Source organism: Hordeum vulgare, chromosome 5H (genome assembly GCF_904849725.1).
Source record: "Hordeum vulgare subsp. vulgare chromosome 5H, MorexV3_pseudomolecules_assembly, whole genome shotgun sequence".
Classification (NCBI taxonomy): Eukaryota; Viridiplantae; Streptophyta; class Magnoliopsida; order Poales; family Poaceae; genus Hordeum; species Hordeum vulgare.
Genome location: NC_058522.1, coordinates 322,938,083 through 322,950,837, shown reverse-complemented (window position 1 = coordinate 322,950,837; position 12,755 = coordinate 322,938,083).

The window sequence follows — 12,755 nt, the reverse complement described above, 5'->3', positions numbered from 1 at the left end:
TTTTTGGAAAATGTTCCGGAATTTGTTAAAATGTTCCGTATTTTGAAAAAAAGTTCCGGAGTTTGAAAAAAATGTTCTGGAATTTAAAAAATATTCCGTAATTCAAACAAATGTTCTGGACTTTCAAACATTATTATGAAAATTCCAAAAAGGTTTTTGCTTTTGTAAAAATGTTCTAGATTTAAAAAATATATTCTGGAGTTTCAGAAAAAAAAGGCAGAAAAGAAAAAAAAAACTACAGTCGTTGTGCACCTACTGGACCGGTCCAGGTTCGGGTCGCCCTGTGCGAAGCCCCGACTGGTTGCCACACTGAGCACCGAATAGGAGGTCCTCCTATGCAACGATGCAAGCGTCGTTAATGATCCGGCCCTTGCAGCGTCGCTGGCATGGGCCAGACCATTAACATGTTGTAGAAAAAAACGCCCAGATTTTCTGTTTGTCACAAAAATAAAAATATGAAATCAAAAAAGGTTTACAGATATAAATAAAAAGGTTCATCTATTTGAAAAAAAGTTCATCTTTAAAATAGGTTACTTATTTTTAAAAATATTCATTGAAATAGAAACAAAAGTAAATCCAATTAGAAAAAAGTTCATTAAATTTGAAAAAAAGTTCATAGAAATTGGAAAAAAGTTAGTGTATTTTTAGAAAAAGTTCAGTCAACTGTTAAAATGTTCATACATCTTTCAAAAGTTCATAAACTTTGAGAAGCAGTGGTCCATTTTCAAAACTACTTTTATAAAATTTTAAAAAAGTTCTTCGCTACTGAAAACAGCTCATAAACTTTTAATATTTTATAAATTATCAAAGAAATGTTCATCAATCTCATAATTATTCGTTATAATTATAAAAAAGTTCATCAATATCTTAAAAATAATATAAAACTTCCAAAAAGTAATCATCATCCGGCGCCTAGATGGGTTGGTTCGTTTACGGATGCCACAGGCCCGTGTTAACAAAAATGCACCTTAGCTCACGACTGTGAGAAAACTGACGCCTGCAGCGTTCCACAATGGGCTTTGGTTAAATGCCACAGGCTTTGGTTAGATGCAAAATTTGCTAACCGGCGCCTGCAGCGTTCCACAATGGGCTGGCCCATGTAGATATCCTTCATGAACTTTTTTTAGCCCGTGAATTTGTTTTTAAATCGGTGAGCTTTTTGGAAAATCAACGATTTATTTTTGGAAATTCGTGAACAGTTTTGAAAATCGATGGACATCATTTGAAATTCATAAACTTTTTTAAAAATCTGTGAACTTTTTTTATGATTTGATGAACTTTTTTCAAAATGAGTGAACTGTTTTTAGAAATTGATGAACTTTTTCAAAACCGATGATTTTTTTTAATTCTGTGAACTTTTTGAAATCCATCGACATATTTTTATGAAATCGCTTAACTTTTTTCGTAATAATTGAACTTTTTTTAAATTTTTATTGACCAATGCATTTTCTAAATGGACGACCCATGAGGAGGAGCGCTGCAGGCGCCGGTTTCCATAACCAGCGCTGAAGGTGCCGAATAGGATGTCCCGTCTGCACGCAAAATAGGAAATGCAGTTGTAGAAAACTTATCGAAGGATCTGGCCGTTTCTTGCTGAATTTTAGGTTTTATTTTTCTACTTTTACTGTTTATTTTTTCTTTTCTGCCACTTTTTCAATTTTTATTTACCTTTTCCCTTCTTATTTTCCTTTTTGTGTTTTTTCTTTTCTTTTCTTTCCTGTATCGCCTTTTTTTCATTTCTTGAATTTATAAATCTGTAGCTATTCTAGATTTCATTCATTTTATATAATCTTCTTGTTTGATTTTTTTAAAATTCCAAAACAGTTTAGAGTTTCAAGTTTTATTCGCTTCTTTTACAAAAATAGAAAATTCAATATATTTTTTTAATTTTGTATTTAAAAATGTCCCAACTTTTAATTTTATTCATAATTAAAATAATGTTAATATTGCATTTTGTGCTCACAAATTCAGCAAATGTTTAGGTATTTCACACATTTTTTACTTACAAGTTTTGTCACAATTTGAAACACTCTCCATGTTATGAATTTGTTTGCACAATTTCACTGGAGTGCCTATTTTTAAATTTTGTCTACAGAGTTAGAGAATGTGTACGGGTTTTCAAATTTATTATATAATGTTTTCTTTTATGGATTTCCTATTTTTTCATAAAGTCCAAAAATGTTCATGTTTTTAGGTCTTCATCACAAATTCGAAAAAAGTTCGGGGAATTACAAAAAATGTTTATTTTTTCATTCGTTTACAAATTCAGTAATAATTCAGGAATTTTGAAAAATGTTCCCGCTTTGCAAATTGTTTCACATCATTAAAACGTTTATGTTTTTCAAATTTGATGCCGAAGTCAAAACAATGTTCAAGGGAATTCAAAAAATGTCCGCATCTTGTAACATTTATTTTGCTCCTTTTTCGTAAAATGTTTTACATTTTCAAGAAACCTTCGTCATTTCAAAAAATGTTATCATTTTATTTTTGTTGCTTTTTGAAAATGTTTGCAACTACCAAAAAATGGTTTGAGTTTTTGTTTGCCATGAAATACAAAAATGATTATTTTTCAGAAAATACTATTTTTTGCAAAAAGGAAAACACGTTTCAATAACGGTTTCAGTCTGTTTTCGCTTATGTCTATATAAAACGGATTGCCATTTTATGTACGAAATTCTAGGAATTCTGGTGGTTCTTCGGACTAATGTGAGCATTCGATTGTTGGCACTTCCACCATCCATATTTTGCTAGGCTCTTCGGTACCGTGCATTGCACTTTCTCACATTGAGAGTTGGCGCAAACTCCACCGGTGCATCCAAACCTATGACATGATACACTATGTCATACATAAGCCTCATTATATCTTTCCTCAAAACAGCCACCATACCTACCTATTAAGGCATTTCCATAGCCTTTCTGAGATACATTGCCATGCAATGTCCACCATCTCATGACTTGATCTTGATGTCATACATGATTTTGCTTGATCGTAGAGCCGCATGATAGTTGGGCCTTGCCCAAATTGCTGCTACATGACGTGCTAGTATCATTTCATATCCTGCTACACTCGTAGAGGCATACATTTGCATACATCATGATAGTTTTCACTTGTCTTTATGTTGAGTACTTCTTATGAAGTGTGATGATTTTTCTTTTTATTCATGTAAAACATAGAGTGTTGCCCTTAAGTGAGGAAAAGATCCCAAAGTGGACAAAACAAAAGATCCCAAAGAGGACAAATGAGAGACAAAAAGAAAGAGCCAAAGAGGCCACAAAAAAATAAAAATAAAAAGAGAAAAATAAATAAAAAGAGAGAAGGGGGCAACACTACTATTCCTTTTGAAAGGTCCACACTCGTACTCCATTGCTATATTAGTACTACATAGAGATTATCATTCATGCATAACTATGTGGGGACCCTTACACTATATAACTTGGTTTGCATATTCCAATTATGAGCCTCCTCAAATGAGCTCTAGGTCTTCATGAGCAAACAAGTTGGATGCACCCCCACTAGTTCCATTGGAGAGCTTACCTTATCTCATATGTGCATCCGTTACATGGCAATCCCTACTCCTCACATCATATCTATCATTTGGCTTTCTCTCGCCTATGATTGTCCTCATTGATGTGAGCCTTTCACACCTTTTTGTCTTCCTTCCCCATCATTATTCTATTTGTCATCCTAAGTGCCAACATATCTTGCTTACACTCATCCATTGCATGAGTGCTCAAATTCGAAAGGGAGAGGATCATTTTGACTTGTGCCTAACTAGTGGTCTGGGGATGAGTCAAAATAAGATTTCGAAGGAGACTAAGTGTGAGGTTTAGTAGATTGAGTTCTCAATTAAAAATATATTTTATGATCTCAAGCCATCTCCCACTTCTTGCACGCAAACACCATTTGGAGACTTTCGAGTCACGGACAACAGAGCTCTTGCACCTTTATATTTTTTACTTTGCTAAACTCAATACTAGATATAAACTCTTGCTTGCTATTGTCTTGACTTGAATTGCGTATCTCACTTGCTTTACTTTGAAGTTATTATATGTGTGTTAGCATGTCACCACATAAATTATTGTGTTATCATTTATCTACTCGAGGACGGGCAGAAATTAAGCTTGGGGATGTTGATACATCCCAAACGTATCTATAATTTCTGCTTGTTCCATGTTCTTTTGGGTGACATTGTTATATGTTTTTCTACACTTTTATACCATTTTACACATATTTGGACTAACCTACTAACTCAGTGCACCCAGTGCCAGTTTCTGTCTGCTCATGTATATGTTGCAGGGGCTTTTACTCAATTTTCTGAAGCCCGAAAAATCCCACGAAAAATATAAAAAAATCAGCAAAACAGAAGCTTCCACATCATCGAAGGAGGGCCACAGGGGGCCAGAAGCCTCCCACGCGGCCTGCTGGCGTGACCAGGCCCTAGACTGCGCCAAGAGGTCGCCTGGGTGGGTCCCACCTCCTCCGGTGCCCTCCTTTGGCCTATATTTAGAGTCCCGAGAGGAAACCCTCGCAAATTTTCTGGAATCGCGAATTTCTCCATCGTTCCGCCACCGCGGCGCTTCTGAGATCGGGAGCGTCAGGAGAACTCTTCTCGACTCCTTGTCGGAGGGAGGATTGACCTCCGGGAGCTTCTCCACCACCATGGATGCTTCGCGGACGTGCCATGAGTAGTCCTCCTTGGACCATGGGTCCATGACCAGCAGCTATGTGATGTCTTCTCTCCAATCTTGTGCTTCAATGGTTAGTCCTTGTGAGCTGCCCTACATGATCAAGGCATCTATGTAATTCTCTTGCTATTGCTATGCTCGGTTTGTTGGGATCCGATGGATTATGAGATTATGTTTAGATTGTTATGAGTTATATATTTGATTATCCTTTTATATTATGTTCCTTAGTGATTCATGCATGTTCTCCGTTGCTATTTATTGCTTTGGCCAAGTAGTAGATTGTAACTCCAAGAGGGAGCGTTATGCTTGATTGTGGGTTTATGCCCCTCGATGTCTAGCTTGAGTGACAGAAACATGAGACTAGGGGATGTGCTTGTTGCCACCAGGGAGAAAACAACGGTGCTTGTGACCACGGTTGCAAGGATTGTTTACCTTATGCATAGTTCGTCAATGCAGTTGTCTGTTGCTTTGAGTTTATACTTTGGGTGGGGCTCGCAACTTAATACCGCAGAGATGTTCTGGATAGATGTCTCAAGGTGGATGATTAGTAAGTAGATGCTGATGAATAAACGGTCTACTTGTGTTGGCATACTGCCCATTACTATTGAACCTCTAACTATCAAGTAGCATAATTAGCATTGCAGTGCGATCATAATTATGTCAGTTGCCCAACTGTGATTTCTTTATCCAAGCATAGTTGTTTATCGTCTTTTGGGAGAGAGACATCACTAGTGAACATCATGTGACTCCGTTCCATATCACCATCATTGTTTACACCTCCACCATTTACTGCTTTCATTTACTTTTCTGTTGCAATCAATATTACCTTCCCTCTTGTGTTTTGATCCTTTGCAAACTACAAGGCCGGAGAGATTGATAACCTCTCTGTACTCGTTGAGAGAAAAGTTATTTGTTGTGTGTGCAGGTCCACGTCTTCTGCTGACCAAGATGGAAGACACCTACTTCTTGATCCTCAGATTCCTTCTGGTTCGATAAACCTTACAGTCTCCGTGTAAGGGAAATCTGCTGCTCACTACATCTCCACCTTCCACTTGGGGTAACCAACGTGGGGCGACAAGTATATCCATCAACTCGTCATCACCATCCAGTCGGAATCTTTTGTGTGACCCTTGGCCTAATAATGAGGTACTCTTGGGTAGGACATTCAGGTCAGGCCTGTGACCCTACCCTAGGTACATATCCCCATCATTAGCCCCCGAATAGATCGGGGTTCGAGTGACAAAGGGGTAGATGCGAGTTCTTGTCGAGCCATACTGACCTCGGTCATTTTCGTGGGATTGATAAAACTTTGTGTCGACTAAAATCTTTGTCACTCGCCTTGATCGATTCTGTTGTGAAGTGTGTCCGAGTGATTTTAGATGCTTGAAGTTATTATGAGTGAGTGACGGGATCTTTTGATATGACGGATCACTGTGACAGGCCCGGATTTCACGGGATTCGAAATTTTGGTTTCCGTGCGCCTCGCAGGGATGACGCAATTGTTAGGGAAAGTGCAACAACGATGCCTCGATTATCGCGTCGTCATCATCGCCACGCGTCACGTCTCCTCTGATATCGAGATAAGCTGAGATCTGGGGGACCCACCAGTCAGTGACTCAGTCGGTCGGCTATATAAATGTGGCTGGCGCTAGGGTTACGACCGCGCCTTGATCGTTTCTTGCTTCTTCTCCACCTTCGTCCTGCAAGCTCTACTTAGGTTTTTCTCCACCGCCGCGACCATGCCGAAAAGCAAGACCTCCAAACTCGAGCGTGCCAAGAAGGGCGGCAAGGCAAGGAAGCCAGGTCGGACTGCGGTGCCGCCGGGGTGGATTGAGGGGGATTTTATGTCGTCCATCGTGACGAAGGAGGACGTCTTGGATCTCGTGGAGCATGTAATGGTGGTCCAAAACTCCTGGAGGCTGCTGGAGGGGGAACTTGAGCCGGCGCCCCGTGAGGGGGAGCGGGTTCTTCTCCTCACACACGTCGAACGGGTTTTTTCTCTGCCTCTGCACCCTTTTATTCGGGGCTTCCTCTTTTACTTCGGGGCACAACTTCACCATCTCCCACCGAATATCATCGCGTATCTTTCTGCGTTTATCACTCTGTACAAGTGTTTCTTGGGCTGCCCTCCTCACTGGGCGTGTTCAAGCACATATCCACTTCACGATCCCAGGTGGTGAAAAAAGCGAATCCAGGCGACACTAGGACCAATGTCATCCAGTTGTGTGGCGGTTTTGGGATCCATAAAAGAGGTAGGAGCACTTATCCCCAAATGAACCTTCCTGAATCGGTCCGGAACTAGCAGTCGACATGGTTCTACTACAACGATATCGCATCCCTGAACATGTCGACTGGCCTCCCTCCTTTGACTTTAGATCGTCCTACTGCCCCTAGAATACCGACTATATTCGAGGATGAGAAGGCAGAGGTGGAGATGTTGGTGGGTGAGGTGATCAACTTGGTTAGGAATGGACTGACTAGAATGGATCTGCTGGTGACGTTCCTCAGCCGGCGCATCCAGCCCCTTCAGGCGAGGGACCATGCCATGTGGCATTACTCTGGTTCTGAAGATTCCACTCGGTCGCACCCTGAGGAAGTTTCAGAAGAAACAGTAAGCCAGTGGATCAAGAGTATCATCGGGCCTTGCGATAATCCCATGGGATCCAAACGAGTCGCACCTTATTCTGCTAAGAATAAGCCACGGAAAGTGGTGTTTAATATCTTTTCTGATTGTGTTCATGTCTTCGTCGAGTGACTGCATACTTGTCTGACTGACTCTGTTGTCTTTGTTCTTTGCAGGAGTGGACGAACTTGCACTCTCTTGTACCCAACGGGGAGCAGTTTGATCTCGCGGTGGAAAGTGAAGAAGGTAGTGCCGAGAGTTACTATGTTGATGATAGCGAAGAAAGCGAAGACGCCTCAGACGACAGTGAAGAAGAAAACTAGTCTCCTCCGTGCCACGAACCGTGATCCAAACAACGCCACGACCCAGCGGCTGCTCCGAGCAAAACATCCGCCTCCGTCAGCAGTAATGTGAAGCGTGACCGAGCCGATGCAACTGACTCCGCGGAAAAGGCTGCGAAGCAGCCAAAGCCTGACGCGCCCAAGCTTCGGAAGGCCTTGCCCCGAATGAGAATCGCCATGCCGGTTGCCTCAGCGTGAGTATTCATCCTTTTCGTTTCGCCATTATGATTTTCCGAGTTTCTGATAGCCGAGTGTAATTCGCTCGCCAGTGCTGCTACTTCGGTGTCGACTCCTGTCAGGGTTGGAGAGGACCACATGGACTTGGACGTCATGGATAAGCCTGCTCCTCGACCAGGTATGATAAGCATTAATTTTACTCTGTTTTATGGATTGTATCTGTCGACTGATTTGGCCATCACTGTTGCAGCTTCAGACGTCATCTTCTTAGATGACGAACAAGAGCCGCAGCATACGGCTGCAGAACAGACTCCAACCATGCATGCAACGTCTATGTTGGGAATGCCTGCGACACCTGCGTCGAGTGTGCCTCAGGTCGGTTCGGGTGCTATGGTTACAGCCCCTCCGACTGGATCGACTATTGTGACGACTGTGCTGACTATGCCTCCGGTAACCCATGCTACCACTGTTATGATGCCAACCTCCTCATCGTTTGCATTTTCCATGCACCGCATCCCAGAGGATAAGACTGGAGCTGCCATAGAGGCTATGATCCAAGCTGAGCTAATGATGGGCGGACTAAGGAGGCGTTCGAGGCCAGTAAGTTGGCGTATGATGCCAGCTCGCCCCTAGAGGCGAACATCCGAGTAAGTTCCACTTTAAGTTAGTTTCCAATTGAATCTTGTAAATCTTGTTTTCCGATTGAATCTTGTCAATCTTACTTTACACCCACTGGGTGTATGTCGTGTAGTTGTTTGTCTTTATTCCAGTGGGAGCACGCTTAGTGAACCCACTGGTTGTAGTCCCCGAGACTGTTTTGCATCAGCAGGAGTTTGAACTGGAGAGTCATGGTCTGTTTTTGACTCGAAAAGGCCGGACCTGGTCGAGTGGTTTGGTATCCAGTGGGGGCACTCTTAGTGCACACACTTGGTGTAGTCCCCGAGACTAATGTCGATTGTTTACGAAGGGCATTAGTCTTAAGAACTTGGGGGGTGCGGCAGGCCGCTAATTGGTCAAAGGAATTGTATTTCTCCATCGGAAGTAGAAAAATAATTGAAGCGTCGACTGAAACGAATTGTTGATGTTTTTCAGAAGGCTTGCGAGATTGGGTCGAAATATACCCAGGTAGAATGAGAAAAGAACCAACTGCAGCTGGAGTATGACGCTATGAAGAAGGTGCTTGAAGACAAGGACCAAGTCTTGCAAAGCTTAAGGAGAAGTCTGAAGCTGATGAGCAGAAGCTTGCGGACTTTAATAGGTTGGTGGAAGAAAATGGTAAAATGAAGAAAGAAAGACTAGAGTGGGGGGAAAAGCTTGAATCCATGGCGAAGAGGGGAAATGCTATAGAAAATTTTGTGAAAGACTTCTTGACGAAGATGCTCGCGACGCTCATTGGTATGTTCCTTTCATCGAGTGAATATTCGTGAACTTCACTGAATGAATTGTGATTGATGCTTCGTTTTTCCTTTCACACGTAATTTTTCCTATACATCGAGAAGGAAACCTTCGAGGTGGAGCCAAACCTGGACCCCATCAAGATTCCCGTTCCAGACGCTTTGGCTGTAGAAATGTTCCGTCTCAACTCTCGTCTCCTGAATGTTCAAGGGTATATCGCTCGGCTGCGGGCCATTGTGGGGAGGATCGACAAGGAATTGTGGCCCGAGGACACTTTCCAAATCGATCTGGAGGCTGTGATGGCTCGCCTGGGTCGGGTTCCTCACAGGGTCCAGGCATGGAAGAAATGCACCCTGCGGTGTGGAGCTGATGTTACCCTGTCACTCGTCAGGGTCCATTGCAAGGAGGCAAGAGAAGACAAACTGAAGGCGCTCCAAGTGGCGAACACGAAGAAACTCCAGTTCGAGAATTTCATGGAGACTTTCATTAGCGTTGCGACTCGCATTGCTGATGGAATTGATCTCGATACCTTCGTCGAGCCCGCAAGTCCCAGGGGGGCCTTGAGAAGAAAATTGTCGTTATTCTCAAAACTTTAAATTTGCCTTGGTATGCCAAGTGGTTTATGTACCATTAAACTTCGTTCATGTGTGGAACCCGAGTACTTCCTAGCTGCACAGATGACTTTGATCCGTGTCAAGCCCTTTTGAATTTGTTTGCTTCTGAGATTTGCTTGGTTTCTCTCGAATGAATGGATTGCTATTCATTCGGGAAAAGTTTTTTGACTTCGGCGATTTGCTCGCAGCTAAGTCTCCGAGTGTAAAGTTTTCCTTTCACTTGGAGTATATTTTTACTTAGACGAATTGCGTTTGTAGCTAAGCCCCCGAGGTGTGAATTTCTCTTCAATCGGAGTCTGTTTCGTACTTAGTCAAAAACTGGTCCGCAGCTAAGCGTCGAGTGAATAGTCTGTTGTTCACTCAAAAGGGTTTGTAACTTAGGCGAATGATGTTCGCAGCTAAGCCCCCGAGTGTGAGGATCGCTCTTCATCGGAGTACGGTTTCGTACTTAGGCGAAGACTGGTTCGCAGCTAAGCATCCGAGTGAATAGTTTGTTATTCACTCGAAATGTTTCGAACTTGGGCGAATCATGTTCGCACTAAGCCCCGAGTGTGAGGATCGCTCTTCACTCGGAGTGTGGTTTGTACTTAGGCGAAGACTGGTTCGCAGCTAAGCATTCGAGTGAATAGTTTGTTACTCACTCGAAAAGGTTTCGTAACTTAGGAGAATCATGCTCGCAGCTAAGCCTCCGAGTGTGAGGATCGCTCTTCACTCGGAGTGTGGTTTGTACTTAGGCGAAGACTGGTTCGTAGCTAAGCATCTGAGTGAATAGTTTGTTATTCACTAGGAATGGTTTCGTAACTTAGGCGAATCATGTTCGCAGCTAAGCCCCCGAGTGTGAGGATCGCTCTTCACTTGGAGTGTGATTCAGGCTAGACGCCACTCGATCGGAATGGACACAAATTGAAGGAGTTATGACTTTGGCAAGTGACATTGTTCAGCAAACTTCATCTGTTACATCAGATCAATCAGTGATCAAGCATAAAATCGTTTGACTAAATCTACATTTCGTGCACGCGGCTCGTCGATCCTCTTCTAGAGATTGTAGAGTCGATAAGCCCCATTGTTCAACACCTTGGTGACGAGGAAAGGCCCTTCCCAAGCAGGAGCTAGCTTATGAGGTCGTTGCTGATCCACTCGGAGCACCAGATCGCCTTCGTGAAATGCCCGACTCCTGACATGTCTTGAGTGAAAACATCGTAGGTCTTGTTGATAAATTGTTGACCGAATCAACACCATATCGCGTTCCTCCTCCAAGATATCCACTCCATCTTGTCGTGCTTGCTCGGCTTCAGCTTCTGAATAGAGATCCACTCGGGGTGAACTGTGAAGTAAGTCACTCGATAGAACGGCTTAAGCTCCATACACCAGGAAGAAGGGCATTTGCCCAGTCGACCGATTCGGGATTGTCCTTAGACCCCAGAGAACAGAAGGTAGTTCAGTCACCCAAGCGCCTACGACATACTCAAGGTGTCGCATGAGTCGAGGCTTCAATCCTTTGAGGATAAGGTCATTTGCTCGCTCATCTTGGCCGTTGGTTTGAGGATGGGCAACAGATGCATAATCCACTTGGGTTCCTTGGTTAGTGCAGAAATGTCTGAATTCATCCGAGTCGAAGTTTGACCCATTGTTCGTAATGATGCTGTGCGGGACTCCATATCGGAATGTAATTTCTTTCACAAACTTGATGGTTGTGCGGGAATCTAGCTTCTTGATTGGTTTAGCTTCGATCCATTTGGTAAACTTGTCGGCTGCAACGAGCAAGTGTGTGAACCCACTGTAACTTGTACGGAAAGGCCCGACCATATCTAGGCCCAGTGAACAGCCAGATGAGAGGGATAGTCTTCAAAGTAGATACAGGTTCGTGAGACAAGTTGGAGTAGAACTGACAGCCTTCACAACGATCAACGAGGTCTTTGGCCATTTCATTCGCACATGGATAGAAGAATCCGACTCGGTATGCTTTGACAACGATGGTTCGGGAGGACGCATGATGGCCACAGGTCCCCGAGTGGATTTCTTCCAGAATCAGTTGGCCCTCCCCAGGGGAGATGCATCGTTGAGCTACGCCGGTAACACTCTCTCTATAGAGCTGATTGCCCATCACCGTGAAGTCCTTTGACCTGTGGACAATCTGTCTAGCTTCGTCTTCATCTTCCGGTAACTCTCGCCTTAAGATGTATGGAATGTATGGCACAGTCTAGTCGGGTGTGATTACCAGAATCTCCCTGATCAGATCAACGACTGCTGGAACATCGACTTCAGTCAGATTGGAAGAACTTCTAGGTTGTGGGGGTTCTTCATTGAAATGGTCTTCTTGCACAAATGGAGTGTGCAAGTGTTCCAAACACACATTGTTGGGTATAGGTCTCCTAGTGGATCCGACCTTAGCCAACTCGTCAGTTGCCTGGTTTTTCACTCGGGGTACATGGTGGAGTTATAAGCCTTCACACTTCTTCTCCAGCTTCCTCACTGCGTTGCAGTATCCAGTCATGGCGGGGTTCCTGACATCCCACTCCTTCATCACCTGATTGACCACAAAATCTGAGTCGTCGTAGACCATCACGCGTCGGACGCCGAGTGAAATGGCCATACGCAACCCATAAAGGAGAGCTTCATACTCAGCTTCATTGTTGGAGGAATCAAAGTGAATCTGGAGGATATAATTAAGCTTGTCGCCTTTTGGAGATACCAGTACCACACCAGCACCGGACCCATTTAACATTTTGGATCCATTGAAGAACATAGTCCAATGTGCCGAGGGAATCTAGGCTGGTTGTTGCTGTTCGACCCACTCGACCATAAAATCAGCAAGGGCCTGAGACTTGATGGCTTTCTTTGCCTCAAATTTGATGTCCAAATATAGCAACTCCATGGCCCATTTAGCCATTCGACCTGTTACATTCCGATTGTGAAGGA